This window comes from Mustela putorius, unplaced genomic scaffold (assembly GCF_011764305.1).
Source record: "Mustela putorius furo isolate JIRA1106 unplaced genomic scaffold, ASM1176430v1.1 tig00003856_pilon_pilon_pilon, whole genome shotgun sequence".
Classification (NCBI taxonomy): Eukaryota; Metazoa; Chordata; class Mammalia; order Carnivora; family Mustelidae; genus Mustela; species Mustela putorius.
Genome location: NW_025422008.1, coordinates 1,931,358 through 1,948,591, shown reverse-complemented (window position 1 = coordinate 1,948,591; position 17,234 = coordinate 1,931,358). Strand labels below are relative to the sequence as shown.

The window sequence follows — 17,234 nt, the reverse complement described above, 5'->3', positions numbered from 1 at the left end:
GAAAAAGGAAAATTTGAGAAAAGATAATAAATATCTCTCATTCATATGGTTCTTACCTCATCCTCCTGAATCCTTTCATTTTTCTAAATGTCTATAGTAGGCATCCTGCTGATTTGGCTTGCTGGGTTGTAGGTGGCATGCAGGGAGGGATTTTTGTCTGGCCTACGGTGTTACCTATTCATCCCCATCAGGCCTTCCCTGATGGTGTTTCCCACTCATCATTTACTTTCCTATTTGTTCTACCAAAAGCCAGTCCAGGCTTTTTACTGGAGGAGTCACTCACCTTCTCTGTTGCCCCCATTCTGTCTCTCCTCATGCTTTGACCCCAGATTCTGATTTTCCTCCATGTAGACATCTCATCTGGATTTTCTCTCCAACTTATTAAAACCCTTTGGCCTATTACCGATTTGGTAGAGGGGGAAAGACAGATAATGGATAGCTTCTTATCTATTGGTCTTTTTATAATAAAGTATAAAATATTTGTAAAATAAGGACATCATAATTACTGGTAGTTGGGAGAAGTTGGGAGAAGTCCTGGCTGGTGTTTCTGACTTTGGCTGTGACCTTACAGATGACCTTAATCAGGAGTGGGTAGAGAACAGGAATTCTTTGGAGGATCATGGAAGAGGAGGTTGAATTTCTATTGCTCCTAAGATGAGTCATTCCTGAGTTCCTGCTGGGCTCATTTGCATGTTGACAAAACAAGAGAGAATGTGTTAGTTAATAAGCAAGTATTTCTAAGCACATTTTATAAATTCTGTTGAGGATTATAAAGAAGTATAAGGCATAGTTGTCACCTGAGACATCAATATAGGAAAATTAAAATTAAATACATAATTCACTAAGGGTTATCACAAGTCAATATTACACAGAATTAAACAGGATTCTAATGAATTAAACCCAGTATTTATGGGCAACTACTACATCCCAAATTTATGTTAGGACATTAGCCCTGCTCTAAAACCATTCTACACCCAACCAACAAACAGAGCCTTGGCTCTCTTACCAGAGGAGGATCAGAAACTTTCCTGAGTAGAAATATGATTTAGTTTATCATAGGCCTTCCAACTTGAACTTCATTTGGAATCAAAAGGCAGTCAATATCTGCTACTTTTGGTATTCCCATTTGAAGGAAGCTGGACATCTACCATGGACAGTAGTCCTAATGTAGACACTTTTGAGTTATCTGCCACAGTCCACTACAGACTGGGGGAGGTGGTGGTCCTCAGGTCTCAGGATCTCTCTGAATCTCCCACCAGAGTTCTGCTCTGCTAAAGGCAGAATTGTAGCTTGGATCCCAGATTGTTGGCATGCCAGATGTAAGAGGGACCCTAGAGCTAGGTCCCGGGAAAGAGTCTTGAGGCAGAGAGGGACACCTGGGTTCTGGAAGAGAGTGGGGTGCCTGAGGAAAAAAAGGACAAGAATGCCAGGTTTTTAATCACCTGGGCAGATGGCAACTCAGAATGTGGCAATTGTCGGGACAGGAGTGTCATTCTTTCTCAGAAGAAAAGAAGATACCGCCTATCCCTAGCCTCTAACCATTGAATTTCTCTAGCTTGGACCCTAATTTAAAAAACAAAACAAAACCAAGCAAGAACACAGCTGCCCACCCCCACCCCCATGCCTGAGAGGGCCAAACATCCAGCCTGACAAGGCACCCAAATGGAGCACTAGGGGTCACAGGGTTTATATTGGGGAGTAGAGGGCTCTCCAAACTCACCAGGGACTGTGGGCCTCAGCAAAGAGGTTGATTGTCTCCTTTCCCACTTCTCTCCTCTGCTACTAAGGCTCACTTTGAAATCTAGAGGGAAATTCTCTGACAAGCTCTCATTAGAGAAAATTACATAATGAGCCATAAGGAGGGAATGGCTCCCTCCTCACAAGTTTAATGTAATGCCCCACCCAGACACCCCCAGGAGAGATCAGTGCCCAAGAGCCCTAGAGCTGAGGTGGGCACTAGGTGCAAGGGCAGAGGGGTGAGCCCAGGCAAGGCTGGCCAGGATCAGGGGTGAGGCACAAGGGACTAGAGCAGTGGGGACTCTGTGGTCCCTGAGTATGTGGCCCTCCCCTCTTCCCTCTAGGTTCCACTTGGCTTGAGGTTCTTGGATTTTGCTCAGTAATTGAGCAGATCAGTGGTTCACAGCTGGCACCCCCACCCCGGGGTCACCCCTTCTGCCCCAGCACCCTGCAGCCTGCCTTGGACAACACAAGGCCTCCAGCTGAACCTTGCCTCTGCAGTTCAAGTCAGCACAGCCCTCAGCTCTCTGAGGGGTGCAGTTCCTAGCCTGGGCTTCCCACACCAAGCGCTTCCTTCTATTCGCACACCATTGGTAATAAAATGTATTGCATGGAGCACTGGGTGTGGTGCATAAACAATGAATCTTGGAAAAATGAAAAAATAAAATTAAAAAAACAACAACAACGAAAGTTTGCGCTGCGCTTGCTTTCACATCACATACCTCAATGCTCTGATAATTCTATGAGTTCTTTCTTATTACACTTGACAGGTGGCAAAACTGAGACTCAGAGAAGTACCTTGTTCAAACCCACATGCTCCTGGGAACAGAGTTTTTCTCCCAATACAACTTTACTCAGCTTTGCGCAGTGGCAGTATCGTAGCCAATGAGGTTTATCCGAGGCGCGATTATTGCTAATTGAAAACTTTTCCCAATACAACTTTACTCTGTCCCTTAGTGTAACTTGGCAGCATGACCTGGATGGATGGGATGTTAGACGGACCACCCAAGGAACATGGTGTAATTGAAGTTTGTTCAAAAAAGCATCCAGCTCTTTCTTCTGGAGTCCAGGTCTCCGTTTCATCCCCTTGGACTTCCCAGAGTTTTGTTTTTCTGGCCCCATAGAGCCGGGTCTACCCTGACAGCCTCTGTCACCTTCTGAGTTTCCTTCTCTGGCCTCATGGTCACAGTGCTCCACCCTCCCTCCCTCCCAACACCCAGGTGTTCTCTTCTCACAGCTAACTGTCCCAGCACACCTCTCCTGGACAGTGAATGCTGGCATGGTAAGAAGATTCAATTACTTGGGACCCAGTCACCCTCATTTTTCTCCCTTCTGCCTCCTACACAGGCCTCAGCTCCAGAAATGAGACATCCCCAGAGAAAACGGGTTTTTATTGACTTCTGGCCCCAAGGGTGGTTCTCCTTTCCTCTGATAGGTTTGATCCCCTTGTTCTCTCTTCCTCCCTGTGCCAGAGGTGTCCCTCCTTGGAGAGGAAAGGCCCAGAGTTATGGCTCCCCCACACCACCCTGCCCAGCAGCAACTAGAAAGCCCACAACAATAGCCAAGTGAGACAGGAAAGTGAGCCAGTCATATTGTGGAGCAAGTGTTAGAACCCAAGAGAACAGCTGCTTTAGTCCCTGGCTCCCTACTACCATGGAACTTACCCCAGCTGATTTACTCCTCCCATAACGCTGGCCCTAGCAAGCTTTTGAAACTTGATATCCCAAGTGAGACTCCAGGCATCAACTCATCCCTCACAGTCCACCTCTGCTATAGAACCTGGGCATTCTAGGTAACAACTTCTAATATGGATTGTTTCAAGATGAGGAGAGGAAAATCACTGCCTGCCTCCTGTATGCTGATGTGGCTTCTCTTTAGAGTCCTGAGACTTGGTAAATGAATTATCCATCAATCACAGAGGACATGAAGGCCACAAAAAGTCAGGAGGAGACAAGGGTCTCTGTCCCAGACACTACTTGCATATTCTCATTCTTTTTCTGGAAGGAAAGATAATAAACTTTTTGTCCAGTTCTGTACTGACCCTAGCCCCCACTGACCATGACTGTGGCCCTCAGCTTCACCTTGCAGTGAATCCACCTTCTCCTCCCCCTCCAACCTTCAGCTGTAAGCAGGAACATGAATAGCAGCTTTGGTTTGATTTTCCCTTAGAATCCTGGAGGATATAGCTGTTTGATAAATGTTTTGTATCTAACTTGAAAATCTTAGTTTCTATATCATCCTTAATTCCTGATTAGAGCTAGGCTCCAACTCTAAGTAAAGCCAAGGGAAATGAAAATATCCCTTCCAGAAATGCTGCCTAAATATAAATCTTTGGTCAGCTCTCAGAATTCCTGAATAGAGACACATGTGGAGGGACCACAGAGATCCCAGGGTAGTGGGAATTATGGATGAAATTAGCCAGAAGAGAAGTAAAGTCTGGGCTCTCATGTTCCTAACCATTTCACCTGACTTCTCTCCTAGACTCCTCCAAAATTTCAAGTTTCTCTTCTTAATCATTAAAAGCAATGTCAAATAACTTATAAAGGCTCTTGATTTCCACTGTAGGAAGGAATGCCTGAAAAACAATCTGAGGGGTTTGAAGTGGCGGTGGGGTGGGAGGTCGTGGTACCAGGTGGTGGGTATTATAGAGGGCACGGATTGCATGGAGCACTGGGTGTGGTGAAAAAATAATGATACTGTTATGCTGAAAATAAATAAATTTAAAAAAATTCAAAAGCAAAAAAAAAAGGGGGGAATAGGCAGGCAGGGTAGGTGTGGAGTTGACAGAAACAGGCGTGGATTTATTTTTGTGTGTGGTATAAGGAAACGGTCCAGCTTCATTCTTCTGTATATGACTGTCCAATTTTCCCAGCATCATTTGTTGAAGAGACTCTTTTCCATTGGACATTCTTTCCTGCATTGTCCAAGATTAGTTGACCATAGAGTGAGGGTCCATTTCTGGTTTCTCTATTCTGTTCCATTTATCTATGTGTCTGCTTCTGGACCATTTCTTTACACCATATATAAAAATAGACTCAAAATGGATGAAAGTTTTAAATGTGAGATGGGGGGGGCACCAGGGTGGCTCAGTGGGTTAAAGCCTCTGCCTTCGGCTTGGGTCATGATCCCAGGGTCCTGGGATCGAGCCCTGCATTGGGCTCTCTGTTCAATAGGAGCCTGCTTCCTCCTCTCTCTCTGCCTGCCTCTCTGCTTACTTGTGATCTTTGTCTGTCATATAAATAAATAAAATCTTTTTAAAAAAGTGTGAGATGGGAATCTATCAAAATCCTAGAGGAGAACACAGGCAGCAACCTCTGTGACCTCAGCCACAGCAACTACTTGCTATACATGTCTCCAAAGGCAAAGGAAACAAAAGCAAAAATGAACTATTGGGACTTCATCAACATAAACAGTTTTTGCACAGCAAAGGACACACAAAACCAAAAGACAACCAACAAAATGGGACAAGATATTTGCAAATTATGTATCAGATAAAGGGCTAGTATCTAAGATCTATAAAGCACTTCGCAAACTCAACACCCAAAGGACAAATAATCTAGTCAAGGAACGGGCAGAAGACATGAACAGACATTTCTCCAAAGACATCCAGATGGCCAATAGATACATGAAAAAATGCTCAACATCCTTCAGTATCAAGGAAATACAAATCAAAACCACAATGAGATACCACCTCACACCAGACAGAATGGCTAAAATCAATAAGTCAGAAAATGACAGGTGTTGGCGAGCACACAAAGAAAGGGGAAACATACTACACTGTTGGTGGGAATGCAAGCTGGTGCAACCACTCAGGAAAACAGTATGGAGGTTCCTCAAAAAGCTGAGAATAGTGTACCCTATCCCAGCAATTGCACTATTGGGTATTTACCCCAAAGATACAAATGTAGTGATCCGAAGGGGCACCTGACCCCCACTGTTTATAGCGGCAATGTCCACAATAGCCAAATTATGGAAAGAGCCCAGATGAATGGATACCCCAGAAGAATGGATAAATATAGTGTATATATATATACACACACACACACACAATGGAATACTACTCAGCCATCAAAAAATGAAATCTTGCCATTTGCAATGACCTGGCTGGAACTAGAGTGTATTAAGCTGAGTGAAGTAACTCAATCAGAGAAAGTCAATCAATGAAATATGATCTCACTCATATGTGGAATTTAAGAAACAAAATAGAGGATCATAGTGGAAGAGAAGGAAAAATAAAACAAGATGGAGACTCTTAATCACAGGAAACAAACTGAGGGTTGCTGGAGGGGAGTGGTGGGAGATGGGATAACTGAGTGATGAACATTAAGGAAGGCACGTGATATAATGAGCACTGGGTATTATATAAAACTGATGAATCACTGGCTTCTATCTTGGAAAATAATAAACTAATAATATAGTATATGTTAATTAACTAAATTTAAACATAAAAAAATAAAATAAAAATAAAGAAACAGGCCTGGTTTGAATGAACAAAAGGACTTTGGGTGGTGTTTTTTCTTTTTCCTTTGATATTTGTTTGTTGTGCCCTCCTTCTGATCCCGCCCAATGACTGTCTCTTGGAGACAGTTGTCTTGCACATTCTATTCTCTTCCTCCTCCCTCTCTGTGAACCCCTTCAGCTTGAACCATTATTACTGCAGATGACTTCCAGACTCATCTCTAGCCTGTCTTTGCTCTGAAATCCAGTCCTGTATTTCCAGGCTTATTTTTCCCATAACATCGTCACTTGGATATCACATCACAACACGCATGTATTTGTCCAGCAAACATTTTTGGAACATTTCCTCCATGTTAGATCTGAAGATAAATCAGTGAACAAAGCAGCAACACATCCTGCCTTTAAGGATCTCAGAGTCCACTGGGAAAGGCAGATGTCACACAAGGAATAACACATACAAAAGAGTTGGTAGTGTGCAAAAATGCTAGCAGGCACTGCCTCAGCTTCCCACCATCAGACCTCTATAGTTTCCCTCATCTCCACCCATTCTCTCCCTCTCTGCTCCCCCTTTACCTTTACTCTTTCCCTCTAACCTGGGCTCTGGTTCCCATCCCACACTTTCTGCCTTTCAGTAGGTTTCTCTCCCCAACCCACACACTGTGTACTTCTCCTTCTCCTTCCCATCAGCATCCAAACAAGCTCTAGAAACAGTGTGCACAAGAATCACCTGGAAGAGATTCTATTTTTCTATTTATCTGCTTATTAACAATTATTTATTTTTTATTGAGGTACAACTGATATACAACATTATATTAGTTTCAGGTGTAAAACAAAATGATTAGATATTTGTATGTATTGAGACCTGATCACCACAGTAAGTCTAGTTACATCCATGTATAATTACATGTATAATAATCATCAAGTATAATTACAATTTTTGCATGTATGTGGTGAGGACTTTTAAGACCTACGCTCTTTGCAACTTTGCAATATATGACACAGTATTATTAACTATGGTCACCATGCTGTACATTACATCCCCAGGATTATAACTGGAAGTTGTACCTTGTGATTCCTTTTACTCATTTTGCCCAACCCACCCCCTGCCTCTGGTAACCACCAATCTGTTCTCTGTATCCAAAGCTGTTTTGTTATGGCTTCTACATATAAGCGAGATCATAACAGTATTTGCCTTTCTCTGTTTGACTTGCTGCACTTAGCATAATGCCTTTAAGGTTCACATGTTGTCACAAATGGCAGGATAGCCTTTTTTATTATGGCTGAAAAATATTTCATTGTATACATATAAGATTATTTCTACAATGCAGATTTTGTCCCTTGTCCCTTGGGGTTCCTGTGTCAGTAAGTTTGGGGTAGAGGCTGGGATCTGGATTTTAACAAACTCCCAGTCATTTTAGCAAGATCCCAGGGGCCATTTGAAAAGCTCTGCTCTTCCAGCATCCATCTTAACAAGCCTGTATCTTTCCTAGCTTTGCCCTCTATCATTGCCAAGTTTTTTTGAAATAATTCCCTATAATTGCTATCTCCATTTTCTCATCTTCTACTCACTGAGTATATATTTCCTTTGCAGCATTTATCAGAGTAACTCATATAAATAGTTTTAAAATTCCAACAGTCCTACAGGCTCATGACAAAAAAATAAGCATCTCTGATGCACCCCTCCTTTTCACATCTGATACTTGCTGTTCGGAGGCAACAACTCCCAACTTTTAGTTTTTTCTCCTGGTATTTCCACCTACAGAATTAAATATCACATTCATATTACATTGCTATTCATAGATTCTTAACAAAAGACCTCAAATACATCTTTTATTAGGCTAAATAATATTGCAAGATTCAAAATAGCTTCTTGTCCCAATTTTGCCTCTGAAAAGATTTAATAATTTTTATGTATCCAATATCATGTGGAATGACTATCCTTTTCAAAACAAAGCAAATTTTTAAAATTCTGATCTTATCAGTTAACTTAACTTTAGCAGCAATTATTAAATAACATGAAAAATTCTCTAACAGCAAATTACACAAGCCTAAGAGAGAATAATTCACACCTATAACACTAGTTTCTCAGAACATAATTTATCTAGCATTTGACTTGCAAATTTTAAAATCAACTGCATTAAGACATGATAGCACATTTGCTGTTAACTCCTGCTGTGTCTCCAGAAAGCGCTTATTGTAAGAAAAGAGGTTTCAAAGGTAACGGGTGCAGACTGGTGATTTGGGACATTGACAACTAAAAGTCACAGTCTTTATTAGCATTGCCAGCCACAGCTGCAGTCAAGTATGGAATGTTCTTCAACATGCTCCAAGTCCATGAAATGGCATATCAGAATTTTTGCTTTTCTTTTTTGCAAAGTAGAATACTAGCAGAGTTTTCTGAATATGCCCCTTCCTCTTCATCCGCTCTGTGGTGGGTCCACCATCAGGCTTAGCCTGTGGTGTGGTCATTGATTTCCTCTTCCTCCTCCCTTTTTTTCCCCTCAAAAATTTTATTGTGGTAAAATATGCAGAACATAAAATTTACCATTTTAACCATTTTTAAGTGTACAATTCAGTGGCATTAATTACATGTGCATCATTGCACAACCATTGCTAGTGCCTTCTACCTGATTTCCCGCCTGAAATCACCACACTAAGGCCCTGGTTTGCATCATTGCTGTCCAGGTACTTGAAACATAGGGGCAGACCGCTGAGGATACTGCTTGGTCTTGCTGGTCAAACCCTTCCAGAAGCTGTTTTAGGGCAGCACAGCTGTAACCTCCATGGGCTTCTGGTGTGCTAGACCTCTCCCTGAGGTAGCTTCCTGTAGCCATGTAGTCATTTCTGAATAGGTGAACTAAGACTTGAACAACTGTTTTCTTATAATGAGTTGAATAAATCTTAATGTACTTATAAATGCTTTTTCTTTCTGAATAGAGTCTTGCCTGATCAGTTCTTGTGCCAGTAGTCTAGAGGCTTTCCCTAAGGCATTCTCTAAGCATTCAACTGCCTCATTTTCAAGTGGTCCTCATTTTCAAACATGTTGGCTGTTAATAGAATTGTGCAGTCTTTTCCAGATCTACATTTTCCATGAGCTTTCCAGCTAGTTTCAGTGCCTGCTGTGTCCCAGTGCCTCCAACTGCTGTGTTGGGAGTGCTGTTCTCTTGAGTGGGGGGAGGGTAGAGGAGAGAATATTCAAGCAGACTCCTCACTGAACAAGGAGACCAACATAGGACTTGCTTTCATGACCCATGAGATCATGGCTTCAGCTGAAGCCAAGAGTTGGACATTTAACCAACTGAGCAACCCAGGTGCCCCCATCAGTTGGTAGTTTCTGCATGTCCTTCAACATTATGCCCGTTGCTCAGAAGCCTTGTTTTTCCATACTCAGAAGTGGCACTGTCATAATCTGGCTTCCATTAAAACAAACAAACAGGGGCACCTGGGTGGCTCATGGGTTAAAGCCTCTGTCTTCAGCTCAGGTTATAATCCCAGGGTCCTGGGATCGAGCCCTGCATCGGGCTCTCTGCTCAGCAGGCAGTCTGCTTTCCTTCCTCTCTCTCTGCCTGCCCCTCTGCCTACTTGTGATCTCTGTCTGTCAAATAAATAAAATCTTAAAAAAAACAAACAGTTTTCAGGTGTGTCTATGATTTGATAAGATGTTCTTTTCTCTTTTGAGCCATGCTTCCACAGTCTGTCCTTCACATGAAGGGCAAGATAAAGGCCCTTTGGGCCCTGAAAGAGTGATTCATAGATTTTTGTTTGTTTGTTTCTGAGGTTATATTTACGTACTCATCGTCTTTCTTCCTTACTTGAATAGAAGCTTCATACCTGTATTTTACCACTCTGTACCATATCTGGAATACCACATACCTTATAGAAGCTTCTTTTTTTAGAAAAAGATTTTATTTATTTATTTGACAGACAGAGATTACAAGTAGGCAGAGAGGCAGGCAGAGAGAGAGAGAGAGGAGAAAGCAGGCTCCCTGCTGAGCAGAGAGCCTGATTCGGGGCTCAATCCCAGGACCCCGGGATCATGACCTGAGCCAAAGGCAGAGGCTTTAACCCACTGAGCCACCCAAGCACCCCCTTATAGAAGCTTCTTAAAGAATGTTTTTGTAAGAACGAATGAGAAGTACAGAACACAGAAAATGCCTGTCAGAGAGAACTTAGATCAGTCTCCTAGATTCTTCTCTACTTCCATTCTCACTACTACTACTTGATCTAGCCCTTTATACTAAAAACTAAATAAAGGAAAGAAAGACATCATCCCAAGGATCTTCCCCTATCATTTCCCTGTGTCTCTTTACTGAGATAACTTTTACTAACTGCCTAACACACCAGTTCTGACCTTGATTGCTTAAAGAAAGCCTGCAACATGTGGCCTCATCCAAAATTCACAACCTGATCGCCTTCATTCCATGATAAAAACACATAGGCTCTCCTCAGGCAGGGACAGTATGCTGCAAGGCCCAAAAAGTGAAGGGGGGATTTGCACTTGAGTGTCTCTGCTCAAGTGCCCTTTTATTTTGGTGTGATCTCCTCCTTATTTCCATCTAGCTAAGGGAATGCTGCTGGGGAGATCTGTCCACATGAACTCTGTGTTTTCAGACAACAATATTTCTCTGTCATCTGAGCTCCAACAATCCTTAGTGTTAGAGAGGATATGCAGTTTCTATTTGTGTTGCTTCCTTAGCATGTGTTAAATAGAAAAATTCACCTAGGCAAATAGAGTGACAAAAAACCCCTACAAACCACCCCCAAAACTGAGGACCCTGATTAGTAAAATTCTTGAGGAAAGAAGAAAACACAGAAGTGATTACCCAAATAATTCATTCATTCAACAGCACAGTTGAGTCAGCAGTCATACCCATGGCATCCACTATCGCCCTCGCCCCGCAAGGACGACAAGAACCCTGGTTCGGATGCATCTTCTCTCTCTTTATTTCCGCAAGTCTACACACTTATATACGCTTACATGACCAATCAGCGAGCAGGGTACAGGAGGGAGCGAATCAGGCTGTGCACCTAAACGAACAACTTAGCTAGCAACCAATGCTGTTTACTTCCTCTTTGGCGGTCTGCTTAGTCTCATGAGGCAATCCTAACCTGGCAACTAGCCAGGCGCCATCTTTTAATGGCAGAGGCCGCCCTGGCCAGGGGCCTGCCTCTGACAATCCACATAAAAAGGAAAAAAAAAAGGAAGAGGAGAGAACTACCAGAGCTGCATCCTATAAGGCACATGTGTCCACATGCAGGGTTAACTACAATCTGGGTACCATAGTTCTGCTGTCTCAACAGAAACAAGAATGACAGATATGTGCAAGGCTCCTAATAAAATATAAAAAGTGCACAAGTGGAGGTGCCTGGTTGGCTTACTCAGTACAGCAGTCAGTGAAGTGTGCAACTTTTAAAAAATATTTTATTTATTTATATGGGAGAGAGCACAAGCAGGGGGAGGGGCAGAAGGAGAGAAAGAAGCAGACTCCCTGCTGAATGAGGAGCCCATACAGGGTTCAATCTCAGGACCCTGGGATCATTACCTGAAGTCAGATGCTTAACCAACTAAGCCACCCAGGTGCCCCAAGTATGTGACTCTTGATTTCAGGGTTGTGAGTTCGAGCCCCACACTGGCATAGAGATTACTTAAAAAAAAAAAAAAAATATTTAAAAGAAGTGCAAAAGTGAGTGTTATTCCTGGGTAAAAATTAATGTACTTTAGGGAGGACTATAGCTCCTGGGCCCACCACAGACTTTGAGCCCTCCATGTCCTTGCTCACAGCTTCTGGGAGCACTACTGAGCCACCACAGCCTCAGGGGCTCCACAGACTGTGTCTCCACAATGGACTCCTCCATAGGCCCGAGAGCAACTCAGACCATCTCGGTCTCTTTACAGCTTCTGAGACCACTACAATCATCACCACAGCCTCTGAGACCACCACACCCTCCACTGCAGCATCTGTACCTACAGCCTCTTGTACCTACAGCCTCTGTACACAGCCTCTTGTACCACTACAGTTTCTACTAAAGCCATTGTGACAATTGCTAAGTCTGTGCCCTCCTCAGTCACCCCCAATAACTGCCGAGACCACCCCAACACCTGTGTCCACCCCAGCCTCTGAGAGCACCACTTCCTTCATGATGACATTTATACCCACCATAGTCTTCATTTTGACCTCTGAAATCAGAGGTCACAGGTCATAGATCCTAGGGTCACCATAGATTTCACTGCAGCTTCAAATACCACTGCAGAATCTGTGTCCACTGTCAAGCAGAGAGAGTCAATTATCATATGGTTTCACTTATTTGTGGAGCATAGCAAATAACATGGAGGACATGGGGAGATGGAGAGGAGAAGGGAGTTGAGGGAAATTGGAAGGGGAGGTGAGCCATGAGAGACTATGGACTCTGAAAAACAACCTGAGGGTTTTGAAGGGGTGCGGGGTGGGAGGTTGGGGGAACCAGGTGGTGGGTATTAGGGAGGGCACGTATTGCATGGAGCACTGGATGTGGTGCAAAAACAATGAATACTGTTATGCTGAAAAGAAATTTAAAAATATATTTATAACCAAAAAAAAGAATCTGTGTCCACTAAAGGCTCTGAGATCACCATGCCATCCACATTAATATCTGTGCCTACAGTGGCCTCCTTCTCTGCTCCATAAGATTGGACACCTACAGTGGCCTCCTTCTCTGCTCCATAAGATTGGACACCACCATAGCTTCTACTACAGCCCCTGAGATCATCACACCTGCCACTACAATCTCTGTGTCGACCACTTTCTCCAATACTGTCTCTGAGACCCCAGTTTCTGAATCCACTGTGCTCTTCATCGTAGTCTCCGAGACCACCATTCCATATCTTCCATAATAATGCCTGGGTCCATGACCATACCCCAAATAAGCTCTAAGATCACAAGAGCCTCTAATAATACCATCATGGCCTTGACCACCAATGCTGAGAACACTTTGCTTCTACTGAAGTTTCAGAGAGCACTCTGGCTGCTACCACAGCCCCAGAGTTTCTGCTAAACCTCAGGTTTTCTACTAAAGCCTCTGTCACAGCTGTAGAGTCTGCGCCTTCCACAACTGCTGAAAGACCTGCTAAAGCCACCATAGCATCTGTGCCCACCACATTCTTCACCATAGCCTCTGAAGCCACCACAGCCTCTGAGACCACCAAAGATTCTAACTCCACCATGATCCCTCTCACCCTCTAATTCCACCAGATTCTCCACCACAGCATCTCCACCTATGGCAGTCTCTACTACAGCCACTGAGTCCACTGTGGCCTTCAGCATGGTCTCTGAGACCACCACATCTTCCACAATAATATCTCTGCTCCTCACATCTCATCCTTCCTTCTATCACAGGCTCTAAGAACACAACAGCCTCTGAGACCACCATGGTCTCCACCATCACTGCTGAGATAACTGTTGTCTCCACTGGGGCTTTTGAGATCATTCTAGGTTCTTCCATAACATCTGTACCCACCATACTCATCACTGCAGCCACCCAGCACAGCTTCTGAGATAATTATATCCTCCATCACAAGGTCTATTTTAACCATAGCCTTCAGCATAGCCTCTGAAATAACTGTAAGTTCTTCAACCATCCTAGTCTCTGAAACAGCTTCTGAGGCCCTCAGATCCAGCATCTGTGCCAATGATAGCCTCTACCTCAGACTTTGAGGCCTCTGGGGCCTCTACCAAGGTCTCTGAGACCACCATGGCCTCCACAATTACATGAGGACTCACCAAAGTCTCTAAGAAAACAATTTTTAGACTACCATGGCATCTACCACCACTGCTGAGACCACTAAGACCTCGACTGGTCTCTCTGACAGCACTGTAGCTTTGACCATAGTCTCTGAGGCAATGACAGAATCTACTAAAATCTTTGTGACACTTGGAGAATCTGTGACCACAATAATTCCAACTTCTGCAGAGACCCTGACTGTCTCAACCACATCTTCTAAGGGCACCATAGTTTCCTTTTTGGCATCTGGACCCACCATATTTACTTCCACAGGTTCTAGGGACACCAAAGCTTCCACCTCACCTTCTGGACCCACCACAGCCTCAGAGGTCATCACATATTTCACTTTTGCCTCATCACCCACCTCTGGGGTCCCCACAGTCTCCACCAGGGTCTCTGGACCTTTCAATGTTTCTTCTGCCACCTTGGTGCCCATTAAGGCATTGACTTTTCTACTCAGTCCATCACCAACAGAGCTGTATCAGGTACTGACCGCCATGTCTTCTTTAAGCACACGTGTTCACCTCCAATGTTAACTGTCACCTTTCTGTTTGTTTCTGTCATTTCTACTCTAGATTCTAGTCAAGCCATCACTCTTGTTAGATATACTTCTGTTCTCTCTTACCGAATCCTATTTATTTTTCTACTCTGGTCTCACTTTCTTTTATTCAGTGTCTGTCATTTCCAACCCAATCAGAAACACTTCTTTACAAGTATCCCCCTGCCACACATGGTTTAATTATATTCCATCACTTCCACCTAGAGGGAACAAACCTAAACTCTGTGACAAACACCCTAATTTGTCAGATTCTGTCATTTTCATTTCTGTGCCAAGCACAATCAACTCTGTTCCATCCACGACCTGTGACACTGCCATCCCATATTTAATATATTGAGCCCTGGTCCAGGGACTGCATGGGCCAAATCTGGCCTGTTATCTGTTTTCCCAAATGAGGTATTATTGGAACACAGCCACACGTACTCCTTTAGGTCTGTAGCTGCTTTCCAGCTAATTTGCATACTTGTGACAGAGATTTTGTGACCCAAATAGCTTAAAAATTTACCATCTGATGACCTTTACCAACCCTTGCTCCAAGTTTGCTTAAGACCAAACAATGATTTTTTCATCTCTGGCACTTGCTCTGAATAAAACTACCTCTGCACTTGCCATCAGCACTCATGTTGGATGTGACTCTACCCACTTTGTCCTGAGCCACCAGTGTGTTCCAGTGACTGACACAATTCTTGCATCAGTGTAACCACTCCAGTATGAGCACAACCCTTGCTGCTGATGCCACCTGCTCTATGGTCCTCCTACCTTGTTCTGAGTCCAGCCTCTCCTTCCCTAGGGTCAGCCTCCTCCTTAAGGTTAGGTTCGTCCACATATGCTCCAAACACACTCACCTCGCCTTTGTTGATCACGATGATTGTATTAGCTTATGTCACTTGTGCTCCCAGCCATGGCCACTGCCTCACCCCTGAGTAAATCTGATCCCATCATCCCTTCCTCTAGCAATGTCCTTGTGCCCATTGAGTACATCACAAACATATCAGACCCTATTTCTTTTATCCAGCACACTCTCCCTATTTGGGTGATCACTTTTAAAATTGAATAACTCTTCTCCTGCACCATCTCAGTCACATTTCTTCAATCTTAGCCTGGACCATCACCAGCACCACCAATGGACACTTGTCTCTAGGACACTCACTTCTCCTCTAAGGCCCTTATGATTTCAGGTGAATCCCTTTCCACCATATCTCCTCCCACCACAACAGCTCTTCTCAAACCACCACCACCATTAGAATGTTAGATTAATCCCTCTGCTCTAAGTACACCTGCTCTTTTTCACTTATTGTCACTACAAATGCTTCATATCATGTGATCTGTTTCCTAGGCACCAGAACCACTGGAACCAGACCAGCTACTCCCATCTCTGTCACCATGACCTCAGCAATAGATTCCACACCTCCAGATAACAGGAATAGTGTCCTTAAGATGGCCACAAATACCTCTGTCCTGGACACATCCACTACTGGAGCACCATCTACCAGCTCTGTTCCAAATACCAGGAACACTGGGATGAGATCTACCCAGGAGCCAACCACCACTCCTGGAAGCAGTACCACCTCACATAAAATAGGCTCAGTTACCACAGACACGAACACAGTTACCATGAGCCTAATGTCAACATGGGGCTAAGCTAAGTGGATATTTGCAGCTCTGGGACATTGTCCTCATCTCTCTGTCTGCAGTTGTGGTGGGTATTGGTGTTAGTGGGACTGAGTTTTTGCCTGGTAAGTTACTTTGAGTAGAGATGGAAGAACTACTTAAATGATGGGTCATGAGTGGGAATAGAATAATGAGAATAGGACTGCGAGCATGTTCAGAACAAGAGAGCAGTGTGTGGAGAGTCACATACATCCTAGCCAAGTCAACAAAAGAGCATCAGGAGCATACTTTTAGGCTCACAAATCACTTTTATCAACTCATTGCAACAAGAGAGACTATACACTAGAGGGACTAAGGAGCTTTGTACCAAACTAAGGAAGAGTCATCATAGTGTTGGGGGAGTGTGGAATTGTCAGAAGGAGCAGAGTAAAAAGCTAAATGCAGAGGAGTGTTATTAAGCATGCAACAAAGCAGGATGAGTACAGGGGTCAACAGTAGCTCCAGAATGTGAAGTGGACTCAGTTTCCTTGGAGACAACAAAGTTATAATAGATGGGGAATGCTGTATAGTTGACCCTTGAACAACGTGGGGATTAGGGGCACTGACATCCCTCACAGTCAAAAATCTGTGTAATTTGTCTCCCCAAAAGCTTAAATACTAATAGCCTACTGTTGACTAGAAGCCTTACTAAAACATAAACAATTGATTAACACATATTTTATGTTATGTGTATTATACTGTATTTTTCCAATAAAGTAAGCTAGAGAAAAGAAAATGTTATTAAGAAAATTCTAGGGGCACCAGGGTGGCTCAGTTGGTCTGCCTTTGGCTCAGGTCATTGTCGCTCTCGCCAGCAAGAACGACACGGAGACACGCGTGGAGGCAAACTTCTTTAATGGCTTCTTTTTATCTTCTTCCCCCTCTGGCGCAGCACAGCACGCAGCTCCCGCCGCCCCACTCGGCGCTGCCGCCGCCTAACCCAGGGCCACGAGCCGCCCCTCGGCGCGCGCCGGCACCGCCGCTGCCTAACCGGAACTGTGCCGCCGCCATGGTCCGGGCTGCGGCCCCCTCCGGCCTGCCGGCCCAGCAGCGCGGCCTGGCTCCCGGCGGG

At 44.0% G+C, this 17,234-nt stretch overlaps 2 pseudogenes; one reads left to right on the top strand and one right to left on the bottom strand.

Annotated features, from left to right (window-relative positions):
- Window positions 1-2,593: 2,593 nt before the first annotated feature.
- Window positions 2,594-2,779, top strand: LOC123387595 (annotated as a pseudogene).
- Window positions 2,780-8,808: 6,029 nt separating this feature from the next.
- On the bottom strand, window positions 8,809-14,389 carry LOC123387588 (annotated as a pseudogene).
- Window positions 14,390-17,234: the final 2,845 nt, after the last annotated feature.